At 48.8% G+C, this 20,720-nt stretch overlaps 5 pseudogenes; 2 read left to right on the top strand and 3 right to left on the bottom strand.

Moving 5' to 3' along the window:
- Window positions 1-81: 81 nt before the first annotated feature.
- Window positions 82-1,170, bottom strand: LOC132339149 (feather keratin Cos2-2-like; annotated as a pseudogene).
- A 2,530-nt stretch (window positions 1,171-3,700) lies between these two features.
- LOC132339155 (feather keratin Cos2-2-like) lies at window positions 3,701-4,784 on the top strand (annotated as a pseudogene).
- Window positions 4,785-10,260: 5,476 nt separating this feature from the next.
- On the bottom strand, window positions 10,261-11,330 carry LOC132339287 (feather keratin Cos1-2-like; annotated as a pseudogene).
- Window positions 11,331-14,248: 2,918 nt separating this feature from the next.
- Window positions 14,249-15,324, top strand: LOC132339308 (feather keratin Cos1-1/Cos1-3/Cos2-1-like; annotated as a pseudogene).
- Window positions 15,325-18,686: 3,362 nt separating this feature from the next.
- LOC132339288 (feather keratin Cos2-2-like) lies at window positions 18,687-19,778 on the bottom strand (annotated as a pseudogene).
- Between the last annotated feature and the right edge of the window lie 942 nt (window positions 19,779-20,720).

Genomic DNA, 20,720 nt, shown 5'->3' with positions numbered 1-20,720 from the left:
ACTCTCTGCTTCCTCTACCTATTTCCTCTGAGTGGACTAGAAGATTTTCAAGAGAATAAAGAAGGACTTAGAGGCCTAGGCTTGGATGCAAAACAACTTTATTGAGTGTAAAGAAGAAAAGGAGGTGGCTCACAGAGGGCATCAGATGCAGACACTAAGATGCAGTAGAGTTCCTGCAGAGTGTGCATCTGCTCTCCCAAAAGAGGGAGGGAGGATCGGTCAGTGTCCCCATTAGACTGACCAGAGGAGACACGGACAGCAAAGAAAAGAAGAAAAAAAGGTGGAAGAAGGAAACAACGGCTTGATGTTGTCAAGATGATGTTCCAAATCTTTATCTCCTGCCCAGATCTGTCTTCTGAGGTCTTGGAAGCTTTTGCCTAAAGACATTGCCAGGAGCTTTAGCAGGGACGGCATCTGCTGCCACCAAAACAGTTGGTGATGCAGGAGATGTCAAAGCCCCCAGAGCTGATGGGCACTCCCTGAGAGCTGAGGATATTGCCAACAGCAGCAGAGGTGGAGGATCCCACGGCGGTGTTCTGTGGGAAGGAGCTGAGGATGGGGCCGGGCAGGGTCACCAGCACAGCAGGCGGCTCAATGACAACGTGGGAGCTCTGGCACTGCCTGACACAGCACTCATTGCAGCTGCTGCCCAGCGGGCAGGGGCCACAGGGCTGGCAGCAAGGGTCACAGGGCTTGCAGCAGGACATGGCTCGGGGTCACAGGTGCACCTAGGATGGAAGGCAGGGAGAAGCACAAAGTGAAGATAAGTGAGAACCAGTGCTACCACCAAATACTCTGCAGCCAAGGCACCTCCTGGCCCACATTGCACTGCCCAGCTCAAAGCCCAGGTGCCACCTCAGCCAAGTCCCAGCCTCTCTCTGTCTGCACAAGACCTCTCCCCTGCCCTCTCCCAGCAGAAGCAGTTCTCAGCATTGGACTCTTGTAGCCCCTCTCAGCTGAGACCTCCAGGCAGGCAAGAGCTGCTCTTGAAGCAGCAGCAGGAGGAGGAGGAGGAGGAGAAGAGGTTTCCCACTCACCTGATTCCTGAGGAGAAGGAGGTGAGAGAAGTGGATGAGAGAGCAGAGACTTGGGCTGCCTTTTATAGCAGTCCTGCCCTGCCTCAGGCCCAGAGGCACCTTCGTGGAAGTCATAATTTTCTGACCAGCTCATGTCAAATGTGCGCCATTCCAGGGAATGGTATGAGCTGTGTCCTGGTTTCCTGTACTGCAGCCTTTTCATGTCCTGGCTTCTGCCACGTGCTTGCCTATGTGAAGATCTCATTCTGTAAGTTCTGGGATGAGAGCCTCAAGGATTTCTGAGGTAGAAGTCTCAGATCAAGGTCTGTTGGCATTCCTTGTGGGCAGGTGATGTTCACTTGGGTCATTTCTGAGCAGTTTTGTTTTGTCCAAGTTGTCAGGAAATGGGCACCTCTTTTATGTGTCTTGCCCACACACCCAAGGACTGCCATGTGAGGGGACATGACAGCTTCCTCCCCTCTGCTCTTTCTTAGCACTTGTTTTCTGTGTTTCCCCAGGCCAGTCTAAGTGGGGATATTTTGCCCTCTCTCCCTCTGCATGGCAGGCAGATGGACAGCATACAGGAGCTCCACTGCATTTTAGTGACTGCCCCTTGTGCTCTCCTTTTCTTCCTTAGACTCATTAAAGTTGTTGTGCTCTCATACCTTGGCCTCCAAGTTCTTCTTTGTTCTGTGGTGACTCTTCCAATCTGCTCAAGTACAAAGTTAAAAAAGGCAGGGGGTGTGAGTCCCTGCAGTCGATTTTCCTCTGTGTTCCTCCCCTTGGAGCTAATGAAGGCATCCTTGACTACTACAGAGGCCACCAATGAAATCACAAGTTCAAAGGGTCACAGTGGTGGGGATAGGATATAAAAATTCCTTTGCCTTCAGCCTTGAGTAATGCTTTAACCCATATCATCCCCTGGATATCCATGGTCTCCTGCATGCAGAAAAGTAATTCTTCAAGGTACTGCTGGGCTCGGAATAACAACTCAGGTACAGATTGTCCCATGAAGCCCATGAGGTTCCACACACGCTCCTGTCCTCAGTTTAGGGTAGAAATGTGATCTTTCTCCATCTTACTGGCCCCTGTGCACATCTTAGTATGTCCAGAAACCAAGGCTTCATCTGCTCCTGCTGAGACCCAAGCACTGGTCTCAGTTGCCAGCACTCAAATCATCTCCAGTTCCTCTTCACTCAGTGTGTGACCCTCATGGACAGCCCCTCCATGTTGGTCTTTATGCTGAAAATCTCAGTGCTCTTGGTAGATCCCATTTAATCACTAAAATACTGTGATAATGTCTTCCCCAAGAGTCCTGTTCTCCAGGGAGAAAAGGCTACACTCCTTCAGTCTTTCCTTATAGCACAGGTTCTCCAACTCTTTGCTTTTCTTTGACACACACAATGGGGTGGAAGCAGATGCTGGATCAGGATCAGCAGGGGTCACATCAGGGGACTTGGATTAAGCAATGGCTTTCCTGGGTGCAGGTGGGCCAATCAGCAGAACCACCTGGGTGAAGACGAACACAAACCCAATGTACACATGACCAGGGCTTGCAGGAAGCAATGGTTTTCCTGGTGACAAGGAAAGTCTCCATCAGCTTTGATGCAGCAGTGAAGGAGTGCCAGACCTTCACAAAGGAAACATGATGAGGAAGAACAATTGCCATAAGGTCTGCAGGTACTGATTGCTCTATGTAGGGCCATTTTTCACCAGGGTTAGCAGATAAGTGAAGAAGAAAAGGTTCATTGTATGTATGGTAATTCCTGATTGCACCGACCTTTTGATCGTCTCATTCTTAATTGTCTAGTTCAAATGCCAAAAATTCCTGATAGCTGCAAAGTCATGGAATCATGAAAATGCCTTCAAGATCATCAAGTCCAACCATAAATCTAACACTGCCCTCTCTACCACTAACCCAAGTTCCCATGTGCCACATCTACACTTCTTTGAAATCACCTCCAGGAGTGGTGACTGAACCACCTCCCTCAACAGTGTGTTCCAATGCTTGATATAAATTTTTTCCCTAATATCCAATCTAAACCTCCCCTGGTGCAACTTGAGGCCAATTCCTCCTGTCTTGTTACTTGGCAGCAGAGACTGCCACCCACCTTGCTACAACCTCCTTCCAGGTAGTGTTAGAGTGATAAACTTTCCCCTTGGCCTCCATTTCTCCAGACCAAATAAATCCAGTTCTCTCTAAAAGGTAGCTCATATGTGGAAGTTTTATCACATGTCACTGGGATGAGAAGAGAACACAATTTTTCAGAGTACTCTTAGTACAGCACTAGGGTCAAACCCTCCCAGCAGAAGCCCACCTGAGTATAAGAATGAGTGTTGAGCACAGAGTAATTGAGGGAGCAAAAGAAAAACTGTCTCATGTCACATGTAGACCTTGGGCATGTGTACAAGAAGCATGAGAACAGGGTTGATTTCTGGCCACGAGAGGAGTCCAGAGGAATGACACAGTTACAAATCACCTGGATGCCACTGGCACTTAATCTAAACCTTCTTTGTCCACTGATGTCTTTCTGCCCTGAAATCCTTGATGCTGTCATCCTGGCACTTTGAGAAATGACCCTTCATATAGGAAAGCACGTGGCAGAAGCCAGGAAATGGAAAAGCCACAGTGCAGGAAACTGGGACACAGCCCCTACCATTAGCTGGTATGGTCCACATTTGCCATGTACTGGTCAGAAAATTATGACTTCCACTTAAGATGCCTCTGGGCCTGAGGCAAGGCAGGTCTGCTATAAAAGGCAGCCCAAGTCTCTGCTCTCTCATTCACTTCTCTCACCTCCTCCTCCTCAGGAATCAGGTGAGTGCAAAGCCCCTTCTCTTCCTCCTGCTGCTTCAAGAGCAGCTCTTGCCTGGCTGGACATCACAACTGAGAGGGGCTGTTGTAGCACAGGGCTGGGAGCTGCTTGTGCTGGGAGAGGGCAGGGGAGAGAAGGTCTTGTGCAGACAGAGGCTGGGACTTGGCTGAGGTGGCTGCTGGGCTTTGAGCTGGGCACTCCAATGTGGGCCAGGAGGTGCCTTGGCTGCAGGGTGTTTGGGTGGTAGCGCTGGTTCTCATGTGTCCTCACTTTGTGCTTCTCTCTGCCCTCCATTCTAGGACCACCTGTGATCCCGAGCCATGTCCTGCTGCCAGCCCTGCAACCCCTGCAGCCAATCCTGCGGCCCCACTCCGCTGGGCAGCAGCTGCAATGAGTGCTGTGTCAGGCAGTGCCAGAGCTCCCACGTTGTCATTGAGCCGCCTGCTGTGCTGGTGACCCTGCCTGGCCCCATCCTCAGCTCCTTCCCACAGAACACCGCCGTGGGATCCTCCACCTCTGCTGCTGTTGGCAACATCCTCAGCTGTGGTGGAGTGCCCATCAGCTCTGGGGGCTTTGACATCTCCTGCATCACCAACTGCTTTGGTGGCAGCAGATGCCGTCCCTGCTAAAGCTGCTGGCAACCTCCTCAGGGAAGAATCTCCAAGACCTCAGAACATGGTTCTGGGCAGAACATGATTCTGGGCAGGAGATAGAGCTTCTGGACATTCTATTTACTGCTTTAGGATGATTTCTTTCTCCTACTATTCCATCTTTTTTCTGTGCTGTCCATGTGTCCCCAGGCCAGCCGAGGGGACCTGTTTGCCTCTCTTCCTCTTTAGTGCAGGCAGATGCACACCCTGCACGAGCTCCACTGCATCTTAGTGGCTGCTCCTGGTGCTCTCTGTGAGCCATGTCCTTTTCTTTACACTCAATAAAGCTCTTTTGCATCCAAGCCTTGGCCTCTGAGTCATTCTTCTTTTTCTGGGAAACTTTCCATATTGCTTTGGGAGAATGATGGAGGAAGAAGAGGGTTCAACTCCCTTGAAGCTGACAAAGTCATACCTGGCTACTCAACAGCCAAAGGTCATCAGGAAGACCATGGCTTCAAAGTTTGCAAAAGTTGTGTAGGGAAACAACAATGTCTGGAGACAGCCTGTAACTTCACTTCTTCCTTCTCCTCCCCTCCATTACCTGGTCTAGAGTCCATGGCCTGCACAGAGGAGCATGGGTGGATGAGATACACTCCCTCAGCACAGGCAGGACTCAGCTGGTATCCCAGACATGCAGGGCTGAGGTAATTCACAAGCCTCCTATCAGCCATACTCAGGCTAATCCAGTGGTAAATGAATTTCAGCTGAATTTGTGCAAATGTCTTATAGCTTTATTATAAATTTGTAACATTTCTCACCTGTATGAATGTATGTAATTTGTGTTTTCCTGGATGAGGCCTTTGATGAAACCAGTGCCCACTGCTGTTGGGTCAACCTTTGATTGACAGTCCATGCTCACTTTGTGACTCATTCCTGTGTTTGCACTCTATTGTGCTGTGTTTGTCTCCAGGAGAAAGAACAAAGATGTTTGTTGCAAAAATGGGTTGCCTACCTCTTTATGGCCCCTTCTCCAGCCACAGCCTGTTTCTCACAGTGCCTTCTTACCAACAGTCCTTGTCTGGGTCCCTGGCTATCTGTTACTAGTGTTTGAGATGCTTTATCATCTGGGCTTCTGCACCACCTGTGGCCCAAACATCCATATGGACTTGGACTGAAAAAGGAGAAGTAGAGAAAGGGATAGAGAAGGAACATGCACTATATAAGTTATCTCTGAATTTGGGGGTTAATTTCTTTATAATCCTCGACATTTTAATATAGAATCTGATTATGAAAATAAAAGGCAAAAAGGTTAACATCAGAAGGACAGTCACAGGGTGCAACATTTTATTAAGAACTTCAGTTGTTCTTGGTGATCATCCAAATAAAACGTCCCAACAACTGTGTTGCCTGTCTTTCCTTGGTTGCTCCATCACCCCGTGGATTTTTCTACATCAGGATGAATGGTAATCAAAATTTTCTGTCCATTTTCTCTAGCTTCCTTCAATAGCATTTTTCACATACAAGTGAAGTTCATTCAGTAGGAACAGGCTGCTGCTCTTAAGTCAATGCATAATTAAATCATAGCAATTGGTAAGATACAAGAGGAGCTAAATAACTGAAATCACATCCCATAATGTCAATAAAGTTACAAGCACAAACACTAGGATACTTGCATGTACAATAATGTTGTCTACAAATACAAAATCAGAAGGGGTTCTCACACAAGCATACCCATTCCATCAGGCCCATCTCCACTGGGATTTAATCCTGACACAATGATTTTGTACATGGTGTATACTGAAGCACCATGCACTGTTACAACAAAAACTGTGGCTTATGATTAGAGAGGTCATAAAGGAGAATTAAGAGCTGCTACTATTATCTAGTTGCTAGGAGTGGAATTCCCTTTTGTATTATCCCAGGTTACCTTTTGAATGCCATCTTCCTTTGTAATTGCTGCTCCAGTAAATTGTACCTACAGGAGAGAAATGAGTGTAGTGCAGAATGCATATGGTTACCATATTGATTAACATAAACAAAAGAAGCCAGGGTTTCAACCTGTGGGTTGAGCTTGTTGATGTGTTGACCAAATTTGGTTCCTGCTGGCAATGATTGCTCCCACAAAGATGATAAGCAGTTCTATGCAAAGTAACTCAATCTTCAGTGGGATGTGCTGGCACAATTCCCAGCAATGTTCCTGGAAAGATAAAACAGTACAAGTCTCAGCAGAGCTGGCCTAGACAGGTTACCCCTTAACTGCTCAAGGTGTATAACAGCTTGAAGTAATGACAAAAGTACCTTCTCCCACTCAGAGTATCCCTGTTCTGTCTCTTTAAATGCAGTTGAGTTGAGTAATAAAAATGACTTTATTACAAATAGCACACTTGGCATGGAAATTGGTGTAAATTATCTTCTACTGTAAAAACAGGGTAGTGCACCATTGTTGGAGGTTAGGATTTTTCCATTATTTTTTTCTTTCTGCTAGGGAATTTTTCTCCCATTTGTTGCCTAAGACATGGGAACAATGATACTTGGCAGAGAAAAGACGTGGCTGGGATGGGGAGCAGGAGGGAAGGGCGCAGTTGGCTGCAGTCTCTTAGCTGGGGAGTGAGCTTGGTGGCTAGGGAGGTTTTCTCTTAGGAAGTGCAGAGACACTGTGGCACTTGGCTGGGGGTCAGAGACTGAGCTCAGCCTTCTCTCACCTTCTTGCTTGGGGGACCAGAGGGAAGACGGTTGTGGTCTTTGTGCTGGACTGCTGCTGTGGGGAGAATTTGATGCCACTGCAGAGTTTTGTCCTTCACTGCTTCTCCTTACCATGGGTGAGCCTCTTCTCACAAGAGCGGCTGTTGAACTGGGATCTTTCCTACACCCGATCTCACTGGGAGGGACCCTCACCATCTGCTTGGGTGCCTAGGGGGAAGCCTGGGACCCCAGTGTGCTCCTTCTCTCTACAAGGAGCATCTCTTGGCTCCTTGCAGGAGCTCTGATGCTGCTGCCATCCCCAGGACATCACATGGGAGACCTGAGAGCCAGGGGAAAACTCAAAACAGCCTGCTCCTTCCCCCTTCACTCTCCTTTTGGGGCTGCCCAGCTCCACTCTTTTCTGCCCCTGCTCTGGTGATTTTTACCACATTTTAATTCAACACCCTATCTCCGCCTGGACCCCTGCTGCTCCTGCCATGGCTTCAGGGTTTTTTGCTACACTTTGTTTGCCTCCACAAGCCTGCTCACCTCTGTTGTACCAGCTCGCCACTCCGAGGTTCCTCCTACAGCACAATTCACCACCCTCAGTGGCACAAAGACCGGCTGCTCTCTGTGAGTTTTGCAGAGGGAGCCACCTCCCCCCTCCTCCATTGCCTGAGCCGCCATCGCCTCATGAGGGAGACGAGCTGGCACCACAGCGCCCCCTGCTGGCGCGTGGAACCATCGCACCCGCCCTGCCTGGCTGGGAGCCAGCAGCGCCCCTGCTGGCTGTGCCCGGAACTGCAGCAAAGGGGAAAGCACCTGCGGCCGAGAGAGGCCGGTACTGGGTGTGTGGTTCTGATTGGTGCTGCTGCCAGTGCTGTTGTTTGTTTGCCTTGTTATATATATTCTAGTAAAGAACTGCTGTTCCTTTTCCCACATCTTTGTCTGACCGCCCCATAAATTCAAAGTTATAATAATTTGGAGAGAAGGGTGTAGTATTTTCCATTCCCTGAAGGATCTTGCCTCTCTTGGCAGACACCTGTCTTTTAAATGAAGGCAATTGTCAATATATGGTAGACTGAAAGAGAAGCAAGGGAGAGACATTAAATGAGAAAGAGGAAGGAAGGAAGGAAGTGGCGGAAGGAAGGAAGTGGCAGAAGGAAGTGGCGGAAGGAAGTGGCGGAAGTGGCGGAAGGAAGGAAGGAAGGGATTGAGGGAGGAAGGAAGGAAGTGGCGGAAGGAAGTGGCGGCAGGAAGTGGCGGAAGGAAGGAAGGAAGTGGCGGAAGGAAGTGGCGGAAGGAAGTGGCGGAAGGAAGTGGCGGAAGGAAGTGGCGGAAGGAAGGGAGGAAGGGAGGGAGGGAGGAAGGGAGGGAGGAAGGAAGGGAGGAAGGGAGGGAGGAAGGGAGGGAGGAAGGGAGGGAGGAAGGAAGGAAGGAAGGAAGGAAGGAAGGAAGGAAGGAAGGAAGGAAGGAAGGAAGGAAGGAAGGAAGGAAGGAAGGAAGGAAGGAAGGAAGGAAGGAAGGAAGGAAGGAAGGAAGGAAGGAAGGAAGGAAGGAAGGAAGGAAGGAAGGAAGGAAGGAAGGAAGGAAGAGAGGGTGGGAGGGAGGGAGGGAGACAGGTCACCAGTCTTGTCTCTACCATTGATTCAGCTGATGGAGTATCTAGGCAGAACAAAGCCATTTGTCTCAAAAAAGTGCTGTCCTGCCTCCACGTGACCCCTTCTCGCCACATCCCATTTGTTCTCACAGCTTCTTAGCAAGAACCCTCAGGTGGCCCCACAGGCGTCAGTCTGTGGGTTTGGGACATGCACAAGAGTCCCTCTTCTTCTGTGCTCCTACACCAGTGCTCAGTGAGATGGACTCAGATGGTGTCTGTGCCTTGAGCTCTGGGCAGGAAGAGCATGGGGGGAACCAAACAAGATCCATGGGGACATTGTGTGCCTGAGCTGTTATTTTGAGCCCAGCTGTGCCTTCAGGAATTTCTGAAGATGCTGTGAGAAAAAACAGAATGTGGCTGGAGAAGAAGCCATACAAAGGTAGAACAGCACTTTCCTGGAACAACTAACCTTGCTGTAGTTCCTGAAGAGAAGCAAAACATGGGACAATGCAAGGAGATGAATGAGGTCACATTGTGCACATGGGCTGGAGGGGAAGGATCAAGATCACCAAAGACTCCTGAAACTTCTGACCCGTTTCCAGAAAATTCTAAAAGAACAGACTGTGTATGAACACTCATTTGCATACAAAGCAAGAAACCTATAATTGGGGCACACAAACCTATCCATGAAAAGGTATCCCCCCCAAATCTGGGCACTGCGTCAGGACCTTGGACATCCAATGGACTGGACTAGCACAGGTGGATGGATGCTGAAGCCAGGACTGACATCTCACCCCCTGGATTGATGCTGGTACCAGGACTTTTTTTTCTTTCTGGTTCTCTCTCATTCCCTCTATTTCTTTCTGTCTTTCCCTCATTAATTAATCTCTCCCTCTTTAATTTCTCTCCTCTCTTTCACCAAGCTACTTAATCCAAAACCCATTGCCATGTGCTTATATAGTAGGCCTGGGATTAGTATAACATGCCAAGATCCACACTAAGTATGTAATTTACTAATAAAACTTGCTTTTTTTTATGCAGACCCTCTGACTTTTGCCATTCTTTTTGACTGTGAGTATCTATGAATTTTAAGTGTTTTATACACGTTAAGAGTGGGACCCCATGGCCTGTGTAACTTGATTGGCAGATGCTGATCTCAAATTCTGCATCACCTCAGCCCAGCATGTCTGGACAGCAGCTGGGTCCTGCCAGGTGCTGAAGGACTCTATGAGGTACCTGTCTCATCTGCCTTTGACCATATGTGCTGCTCATGGGCCCTAGACTGGGTAATGCAGGGGAGGAGAAGGAAGGGATGAGGCTGTGGACTGGTCCCAGACATTGCTGTTTCCCTTCCCCATTCCTGCTGCTCTTTGGAGCTATCTTTTCCCTGTTTGCCATTGGCTGTGGACTAGCCAGAGATTTTCTTCATTAACTCCAATGGAGAAGGCAGAAAGGAAAATTAACTGCAATGAGTCCCATGCTCTGTCCATCCACCTTCTACCCTGAGCAGACTGGAACAGTTTCCACGGAGAGAAGGACAACTTAGAGGCCAAGGCTTGGATGCAAAACAACTTTAATGAATGTAAGGTAGAAACAGAGGTGGCTCACAGACAGCACCAGGAGCAGCCACTAAGATGCAGTGGAACTCCTGCAGGGTGTCCATCTGCCTGCCAGAAAGAGGGAGAGAGGGCAACACTTCCCCCTAGGCTGGCCTGGGGAGACACGGAGAGCAAGGGAAAGACAAAAAAAGTAGAAGGGAGCAATGGCTCAGACACTAAATACAATGTCTTAAAGCTCTATCTCCTGCCCAGATCCAGGTTCTGAGGTTGTGAAGGTTCTTGCCTAAACACTTTAGGCAGCTTTAGCAGGGACGACATCTGCTGCCACCATAGCAGTTGGTGATGCAGGAGAGGTCAAAGCCCCCAGAGTTGATGGGCACTCCGCCACAGCTGAGGATGTTGCCAACAGCAGCAGAGGTGGAGGATCCCACGGCGGTGTTCTGTGGGAAGGAGCTGAGGATGGGGCCAGGCAGGGTCACCACCACAGGCGAGGGCTGGATGGCCACGTGGGAATCCTGGCATTGCCTGACACAGCACTCATTGCAGCTGCTGCCCAGTGGGGTGGGGCCACAGGACTGGCCACAGGGGTTGCAGGGCTGGCAGCAGGACATGGCTTGGGATCACAGGTACACCTAGGATGGAAGGCAGGGTGAAGCAGAATGTGAGGGCAAAGGAGAACCAGCGCTACCACCAAACACCCTGCAGCCAAGGCACCTCCTGACCCACATTGGAGTGCCCAGCTCAAAGCCCAGCAGCCACCTCAGCCAAGTCCCAGCCTCTCTCTGTCTGCACAAGACCTTCTCTCCCCTGCACTCTCCCAACACAAGCAGCTCCCAGCCCTGCACTACAACAGCCCCTCTCAGTTGTGATGTCCAGCCAGGCAAGAGCTGCTCTTGAAGCAGTAGCAGGAGAAGAAGAGGTTTCCCACTCACCTGATTCCTGAGGAGGAGGAGGTGAGAAAAGTGGAGTGAGAGAGCAGAGACTTGGGCTGCCTTTTATAGCAGTCCTGCCTTGCCTCAAGCCCAGAGGCATCTTAAGTGGAAGTCATAATTTTCTGACCAGCTCATGTCAAATGCAAACTATCCCAGCTAATAATGGGGCTGTGTCCTGTTTTCCTGCACTGCTGCCTTTTCATTTCCTGGCTAATTCCGCATGCTTTCCTATATGAAAATCTCTTTCTGTAAGTGTCAAGTTGAGAGCATCAATGATTTCCAAGGCACAAGGACGTCAGCACAGGCAGAAGTCTCAGATTAATTGTTATTGGCATCCCCTGTGGGCAGGTGATGTTTACGTCTGTCATTCCTGTGGTCTTGGTGGTGGCAAAGTTGTCAGAAAATGGTCACTGCTCTTGTACTCCTTTCCCATGTGCTTGAGGACTCTGCTGTGAGGGGACACACTGCGTTTCCACAAGAGAGATCTCAGCTAATGACGTTTCCTGAGCTTATTTGAATGTCCAGTTTTTTGTTTGTTCCATGAAGACATGTGTGAGGACACGTGTGTTAAGTCTAGGCTTGTAGCAAAATGTCTGGTTAAATTAGCGAGAAGATAATTCTAGGAGGTGTTCAAAAACATGATTAACCAGGCAGACATTTTTCACAACCAGTGAGTTCATGACAGGAAAGCCCTGCTTGTCAAACCTAATTTCCTTTCACAACAAGGTAACCCACCTAGCTGATAAATGGTAGCCAACTGATGCAATCTTTTATTCAATTTTCTGAAGTTTTTGATACCGTTTCTCATAGGATCCTTCTGGACAAAATGTCCAGGACATAGCTGGATAAATACATTGTGTAATGGGTGAGCAACTGGCTCATGGGTCAGGCACAAAGGATGAGAGTGGAGGGGTCACACAGAGTGAAGAGGACCTGGAGATGATTTAAGTGCTGGCAACTGTGACCAGTGCTTGGGTCTCACTAGGAGCAGATGAAGCCTTGGTTTCTGGACATAGGAAGAGCCAATCACTAGCAGCTCTGAAGATCAGCACGCTGCTGGCCAAGACTGGGCCAATAAGAGAGGTCAGTAATGCCTCTGTGATGACATTTTTAAGAAGAAAATCAAAACAAAGTCACACAGTTTTTCTCCTCGTAGGGAAGAGGAGGAGGTGAGAACATGTGAGGGAAACAACATGGCAACACCAAGATCAGCAGAGAAGGAGGGGCAGAAGGTGCTCCAGGTGCCATAGCCGACATTCCTCTACAGGCCGTGGTGATGATCATGGGGAAGCAGCTGTGCCACTGCAGCCATGGGGATCCACAGGGTATGCAGAGATCCACCCACAGCCTGTGAATCCATGGGAGATGCAGAGATCCACCCAGAGCCGGTGGGAATCCCCATGGAAGGCACACAGCCCATGGATCTATGGGTGATGCAGAGATTCACCCACAGCCCATGGATCCATGGGAGATGCAGAGATCCACCCACAGCCCATGGGGATCCACAGAGATTGCAGAGATCCACCCTCAGGTCGTGGCTAAGGTGCCCTTGCCGGAGTGGGTGGATGCCTGGAGGAGGCTGTGATCCAGTGGGACACCTGGCAGAGAGAGGGGGCCCTGCTTCCAGGCTGGAGCAATCTTTCCTTGGAGAAGTGCACCCTGTGGAAAGATAGACCCATACTGCAGCAGTTTTGGGAGGACTGTCTGCCCATGGGAGGGACTCCCATTGCAGCTGGTGTGGTAGGGCGGCTGTTCATGAGAGTGGACCCATGCCAGAGAAGTTCACAGAGAATTGTCTCCCATGGAAGGGGCCCCATGGCCTCACATGGGAAGGACTCCTCTCCAGGAGCAGCAGAAGAAAATCTCAGTGATGAACTGACCCAAAACCCCCCATGCCCTATCTCCCTGTGCTGTCAGTGGGAAGGAGGGAGGGTCTGGGGGGGAAAAAAGTGTATAAAGGGATTATTTTGCTTCTCATTATCCTCCTCTGATTCTGGTAGTAATAAAGTCACTTTGAAACTTTAAGTTGAGCCTATTATGTCCTTGAAGTGTTTTCTCCTGGTTCTTATCTCACTCATAAATTCTTTGTTATATTTTTTTTCCCTCTCCACTGCCCAGCTGTAGCAGGGGAAGGTGAGTGAGCGACTCTTCTGGGTGCCAAGGGTCAAACCCCAACACTTGCATAGCTTGAGCATGCTTGATACCAGTTCCAACTTCTGAAATATCTGAGAACTGAATATAACAACAGCAGCTGGGCCCTTTAGCCATGCGCTAAAGGAAGTATGAGGTACATATCTGTCCCTGTGTGCTGGCCATGTACACCAGGCAACAGAACAGAGGAAAAGGAAGAGATGAAGCTGTGAACTGTTCCTAGGCACTGTTGTTTTCTGTTTCCATTACCAGTATATTTTTGATTGGTTGTCTAATCGCCATTGGCTGTAGAGGGGCAGGGATGTCTGCATCAGCTCCAAGGGAAAGCACACAAAGTAAAATCCTGAAGGTACTCCCACCCTCTTCTTCCTCTATCTATTTTCCTGAGCAGACTGGAATATTTCCTACAGGGAGTATGAGGGGCAGGCACTAAGATGCAGTGAAGATCCTGCAGGTTGTCCGTCAGCCTCTCCTGTGGAAGGAGGGAGGGCAACATGTCCTCACTAGACTGGCCCAAGGAGATAAAGACTACAAAAGAAAGAGAAAAGTGTAAGAAAAATAGCAACCTGAAGCTCTATCATGTGCCCAAACAATGGAGACCTTGGGCATGAAGGTGAGAAGCACAAGAGTGGTGCCCCTTTCCTGACAACTTTGCCATAAACAAATCTACAGGCATGAAACAGGTTCACATCACCTGCCCACAGGGGATGCTGCCAGCCCTTGATCTGAGCATTGTGCCTGTGCTGATGTCTTTTTGCCCTAAACTTCTTGAACCTCTCATCTTAACACTTACAGAAGTTTGCATAAAAGAAAGCACGTGGAATGCACTAGGAAATGAAAAGGCAGCAGTGCTGGAAAACAGGACACAGCCCCATTATTAGCTGGGATAGTTTGCATTTGACATGAGCTGGTCAGAAAATTATGGCTTCCACTAAGGAGCCTCTGGGCTTGAGGCAAGGCAGGACTGCTATAAAAGGCAGCCCAAGTCTCTGCTCTCTCATTCACTTCTCTCACCTCCTCCTCCTCAGGAATCAGGTGAGTGGGAAACCTCTTCTTCTCCTGCTACTGCTTCAAGAGCAGCTCTTGCCTGGCTGAAGGTCTCAGCTGAGAGGGGCTGTCGTAGCCCAGGGCTGGGAGCTGCTTGTGCTGGGAGAGGGCAGGGGAGAGAAGGTCTTGTGCAGACAGAGAGAGGCTGGGACGTGGCTGAGGTGGCTGCTGGGCTTTGAGCTGGGCACTGCAATGTGGGCCAGGAGGTGCCTTGGCTGCAGGGTGTTTGGGTGCACTGCTGCTTCTCATGTGTTCCCACTTTGTGCTTCTCCCTGCCTTCCATCCTAGGTGTACCTGTGATCCCAAGCCATGTCCTGCTGCCAGCCCTGCAACCCCTGTGGCCAGTCCTGTGGCCCCACCCCACTGGGCAGCAGCTGCAATGAGTGCTGTGTCAGGCAATGCCAGGACTCCCACGTCATCATTGAGCCCTCGCCTGTGGTGGTGACCCTGCCTGGCCCCATCCTCAGCTCCTTCCCACAGAACACTGTGGTGGGATCCTCCACCTCTGCTGCTGTTGGCAGCATCCTCAGCTGTGATGGAGTGCCCATCAACTCTGGGGGCTTTGACCTCTCCTGCATCACCAATCGCTTTGGTGGCAGCAGATGCCGTCCCTGCTAAAGCTGCTGGCAGCGTCCTTGGGAAAGAACCACCATGACCTCAGCATCTGGTTCTGGGCAGAAGACAGAGCTTTGGGACATTGTAATTCGAATTTCAAGCCATTGTCCCATTCTTCTCCTGTCTCTTTTTTGCTCTTTTCTTTGCTGTCCATGTCTCCTTGAGCCAGTCTAGTGGAGACGTGTTGTCCTCCCCTCCCTCTTTCAGGCAAGCAGAGGGATACCGTCACTGCATCTTAGTGGCTGCTCCTGGTGTCCTCTCTGAGTCACTCTGAGTATTTTTTTCTTCTACACTCAATAAAGCTTTTTTGCATCCATGTATGTGCCTCTGAGTCCTCCTTCATTCTGTAACAACTCTTTCAGTCTGCTCAGGGGAAACAGCTGGAGAAAGAAAATGGTGGGATTCCCTGTAGTAGATTTTCCTTTGTGCCTTTTCCCTTGGAGCTGACTAAGTCATCCATAGCTTCTCAGCAGCCAAATGCTGTGAGACTCCCTCTAAAGGGTGGCAGGAATGGGGAAGGGAAAAACAATTCCTGGTAACAGCCCACAACCTCATCTCTTCCTTCTCCACCACTCTCTTACCTGGCTGAGGCTCTATGGCATGCAAGCAGAAGCACAGGCAGGTGAGAGGCACTCCCTCAGCACAGGCAGGCAAAGCTGCTGTCCAGACAATGCAGGGTTAAGGCAGTTCTCGAGTTAGGATTAGTATAAGCCATACTCAGGGTATGCAGTGGTAAATGACTTTTGGTTGAGTTGTGCGAATGATTTACTGCTTCACTAAAGGTTCACATTTCTTCCTTATGGATGGATGTTATCTGAACATCTGTCTTCCATTTTGACCAAACCAGTGCCCAAAAGTATCAGTTAAAGATGATGGACCCTGGTCTTTGTATGCAGTATGTAGCTTATATATAGCTTAGGCTTGTGCAAAGTATTAAAACAGACTATGTGTTAATGTTAAATGCCTTTATTTATGTTAAGAGCTACGTTGGTTCAATGTGCTTGTGGAATATCTTATCTGAATGATAACAGTGAAAAGAACCAGGTGAATAAACACCAAGAGAAAAATGCAGGGAGAGATTTAATACTGACCTTCCAGGTTATCAGAAAGTGTCAAACAATAGAACAGAGCTTCAAGAAGAAATTAAATATATGAATTTTATCAACTGGATGGCATGAAGACAAGTCAAAAGTTGAGCCAAGCAAAACAATTCCTGGAACATGTACTCCCACAGGAATGTTTGAATATGTATAATCCTCATGAATATGCATTTAACCATGTAATGAAAAACTATGTCAGAAAATAATTTTAAGCAAAAGGGCCGCTCCTGGCAGTTTGCCAAGCACTGCAGCTCTGGGTACTGTCCCTTTTATCCCTTATTAAACTTTTAAAAATTTTAAAGAGTGAGCCTTGTTTCTCACATCCACTAATAGAACTGCTAAAACCTTATAAACATTGTCCAACTTCATACAGAGCAATGTGGGCTAAGGAAAATTGGCAAAATCTACAGTTAGTTGGAGAGAAAACTTGAACTTTGGCAAAAGATGGGAGTGGTGGGGGAAACCCCAACAAAGGAGAAGACCTGGTATCCATACCAGTGGAGACTGAACTCAAAGAGAAATATGTTGTGGAGCAGCAACAGAAAGATCTGATTGAGTTGCAAATAGCCTTGGGGGCTGAAACAGTAGTCCACCTCAGGGCAGATTGAGAATGGAATGCCCAGAAGAAGAAGCTAGCCCAAAACCTGAAAAACCAGTTAAACAAACTTGTCCAAAGCCAAAGAGCTTTGGAGTTGCAAATTAACACTGTTGGGGAAGGTGTGAAGAATTAATTAGAGTTTTTCAGCCCTGAGGAAAAGGTGGACCTCCCTTAACATGATGTCACAGTCCTCAGCCCTTATGAGTTTAATGCAGCAAAACCAAACCCTCCCTGCACCCTTAACTCCACCCACCTGTAAAAAGTGAGGAGGCAGAGAGGGAGGCAGGACTCCCTGAGCCTGGTATCACTTCACTCCACTCTCCAGACAAGGGATTTGAGTCAGCAAAGACAACCCTCCTTCACTTCCTGTCACCCCAAGCTCTGCCTGCTTTTAAAGACAAAATTCATTTATCAGGAGGCAGAGTACACAGTAATATTATCTCACTGCTACAGAACTGCTGAAGTTACAATGGAAAATTTGCAATTGTCCCAAAGAAAATGGAACAGAGAAGGTTTTTAAAATTTTACTGATGGGGGTTGTCTTTGTTTAAGATAATTTTAAGAGCTGGGCAATCTAAAATTAATCTTCCCTTAATTCCAATCAGCCTCTTTCCACCAATAAAAACAAAATATGAGTAGATATAAGTAAAAAAACCCCAAAAAACAACAGTTTACTAATGAACAGAACCGGCAAAAAATAACAGTAAATTACTGCTAGATACAAAATTGCTGAACCTCAAAAAACCCATGGGAGCCAAGAGAGACATGAAATTCCAGAAATATCCTTCCAAGGTGTCTGCATGGTTTGAGGGACAAGGGGAAGATGGCATCATGCCCTTTCCTTCCACGATGGCAGGTGACCATGAGGTCCTGGGAAAAAAGGAACAAGATAATGGTAAATCCTACAGGGAAAGGCAAGAACCTGTAGAGAAGTTCTAGTGGCTGATGAGGACTTGCCAGCTCATGTGGGGTCTGCACTGCTGCTGCTTCCTCCTGCCATTCATGGGGCTCCCCTGGTGGTGCTGCTGTGCTCTGCACTGTGCCTGTGGTGGAGGGGAAAGGACAGGTCTACCCGCAGCAGCATAGGGTGGTCTGAGGAACTTGCTCACTTTTTTGCGGCTGGCAAAATTTTTAAAGGTCATTTCAAAAAAGTTTCTAATTGTGAAATGCAGTCTTTACGAGTGGCTACAGTTGTAAATCCAAAGTAACTACCTTCAAAGCCAAGACCCCACCTTCACCAAAGGTGAAGAAAAGGAGAAAAGAAGGTGAAGAAAAGAAAAATATGCCATGAAAGAGAAAGAGTCTCTGTTTCCATATTCTTTCCGGGAGTGGGACTAATCCATCTTGACCAGCTTACTGGAGCATGGCTGCCAGCACCTGTGTGATTCACCTCCAGGCAGCTCAAAACTGCTACTGGTAGTCTCTCTGAGACAATGGAACAAAAACAGAAATAGAACCCAAAAATGAAGAAGCCTTTCCCGAAGCAAAACCAAGAGCCCATCCAGGCAGTATTCCATGGGGTGTTTGGCTCACAGGAATGGGGAATGTGACCGTGTAGCCTGAGTATGGCAGATGTTGATATCAGCTTGTGATTCACCTCAGCCTCGCGTGTCTGGAAGGCAGCCAGGCCTTGCCAGGTGATGAAGAAGTGTTTGGGTTGCATATCTCATCTGTCTTTGACCATCAGTGCTGACCACAGACCTGTAGACCGTATGATGGAAGGGAGGAGAAGGCAGAGGTGAGGTTGTGGGCTGTCCCCAGACCTTTGTTTCCCATCTCTATTGCTGCGACCCATCAAAGACAGGGTTTCCCTAAAGACCATTCTCTGTGGGGTAGCCAGGGAAGATTTTGACAGCTCCCAAAGAAAAGGCATGAAGTAAAATTTACTACAGAGAGTCCCAACACTTGCTTTCTCCAGCTTTTTCCTTGAGTTGACTGGAAGAGTTGCCATGGAAAGAAGGAGGATTTGGAGGCCATGGCTTGGTTGCAAAACAATTTTATTAGGTCTAAAGAAGAAAAGGAGGTGCCTCAGAGAGAGCACATGTAAGACCAATAGGATGAAGTAGAGTTCCTGCAGGTTGTCCATCTGCCCACTCTGAAGAGGGAGGAAGAGAAAGGGCAACAAATTCTCGCATGCTGGTCTGGGGAGACACAGATAGCAAAAGAAAGAGATGAAGAGGAGAGAGGAGAAGAAAGGGACAGCGGTTTGAAACTCTAATTACAATGTCCCAAAGCTCTATCTTCGGCCCAGAACCAGATGCTGAGGTTGTGGAGGTTCTTGCCCAAGGATGCTGCCAGCAGCTTTAGCAGGGACGGCATCTGCTGCTCCCAAAGCAGTTGGTGATGCAGGAGATGTCAAAGCCCCCAGAGCTGATGGGCACTCCGCCACAGCTGAGGATGTTGCCAACAGCAGCAGAGGTGGAGGATCCCACGGCGGTGTTCTGTGGGAAGGAGCTGAGGATGGGGCCGGGCAGGGTCACCAGCACAGCAGGCGGCTCAATGACAACGTGGGAGCTCTGGCACTGCCTGACACAGCACTCATTGCAGCTGCTGGCCAGCGGGCAGGGGCCACAGGACTGGCCACAGGGGTTGCAGGGCTGGCAGCAGGACATGGCTCTGGGTCACAGGTGCACCTAGGATGGAAGGCAGGGAGAAGCAGAATGTGAGGACACATGAGAAGCAGCAGTGCACCCAAACACCCTGCAGCCAAGGCACCTCCTGGCCCACATTGGACAGCCCAGCTCAAAGCCCAGCAGCCACCTCAGCCACGTCCCAGCCTCTCTCTCTCTGCACAAGACCTTCTCTCCCCTGCCCTCTCCCAGCACAAGCAGCTCCCAGCCCTGTGCTACGACAGCCCCTCTCAGCTGAGACATCCAGGCAGGCAAGAGCTGCTATTGAAGTAGCAGCAGGAGGAGGAGGAGAAGGGGCTTTGCACTCACCTGATTCCTGAAGAGGAGGAGGTGAGAGAAGTGGATGAGAGAGCAGAGACTTGGGCTGCCTTTTATAGCAGTCCAGCCCTGCCTCAGGCCCAGAGGCACCTTTGTGGAAGCGGTTATTTTGTGACCAGCTCATGGCAAATGCTGACCATCCTAGCTAATAATGGGGCTGTGTCCTTGTTTCCTTCATTGCTGCCTTTTCATTTCCTGGCTTCTGCCATATGGCTTCCTATATGAAGGTCTCCTTCTGCAATTGCCATGATGAGATGGTCAGTGATTTCCGGGGCAGAAAATGTCAGCACAGGCGGAACGCTCTGATCAAGGGCTGGTGGCATCCCTTGTGGTCAGGTGATGCTCACTTGGGTCATTTTTGATTGGATTGTTTATGCCAAGGTTGCCAGGAAATGGGCACCCCTCTGTTGTGCTTCTTGCTCACATGCCTAATAACTGCAACATGAGGGGACATGACACAGCTTTTGATGTTCTTTCCATCTTCCACTCTGCTCCTTCTTACCTCCTGCTCTCTATGTGTCCACAGGCCAGTGTAGTGGGGATGTGTTGCCCTCTCTCCCTCAGCATGAAAGTCAGATGGACACCCTGCAGGAGCTCCAGTGCATATTAGTGGCTGCTCTTGGTTCCTTCTGTGAGCCATCTCCACTTCTTCCTTAGATTCATTAATGTTGTGCTTCCAAACCTGGGTCACCAAGTCGTCCTTAGTTCTGTGGCAACACTTCCAGTCTGCTCAGTGAAAAAGGTAGAGAAGCTGGGGATTTGCCATGGAACAAGTTCTATTTCTTCAAGAAGTTTTTGCAGCAGTGGGAGAAGATTTTGGAAAATTCTTTTGACCTTAACACCTGGTGTATGATCCCGATATTCTTGGTTAATGCTTAGTTTTGTAGCCGGCAGTGCTTAGTACAAATACCAGAGATTTATGTGGCCTAATGCTTCCTCATTTACTTTTATCAGTGATTAATATATGGATTAGCCAATATCCTAGTTTTGAGTATGAGGTTTGTGTGTCAGAGTGAAGAATGATGGAGTAGTACTTTATGACCTGACCACAGATTTGGGATACTCT

Source organism: Haemorhous mexicanus, chromosome 28, assembly GCF_027477595.1.
Source record: "Haemorhous mexicanus isolate bHaeMex1 chromosome 28, bHaeMex1.pri, whole genome shotgun sequence".
Lineage (NCBI taxonomy): Eukaryota > Metazoa > Chordata > Aves > Passeriformes > Fringillidae > Haemorhous > Haemorhous mexicanus.
The sequence above is the reverse complement of the archived record's forward strand: the minus strand, read 5'-3'. Positions and strand labels throughout refer to the sequence as shown.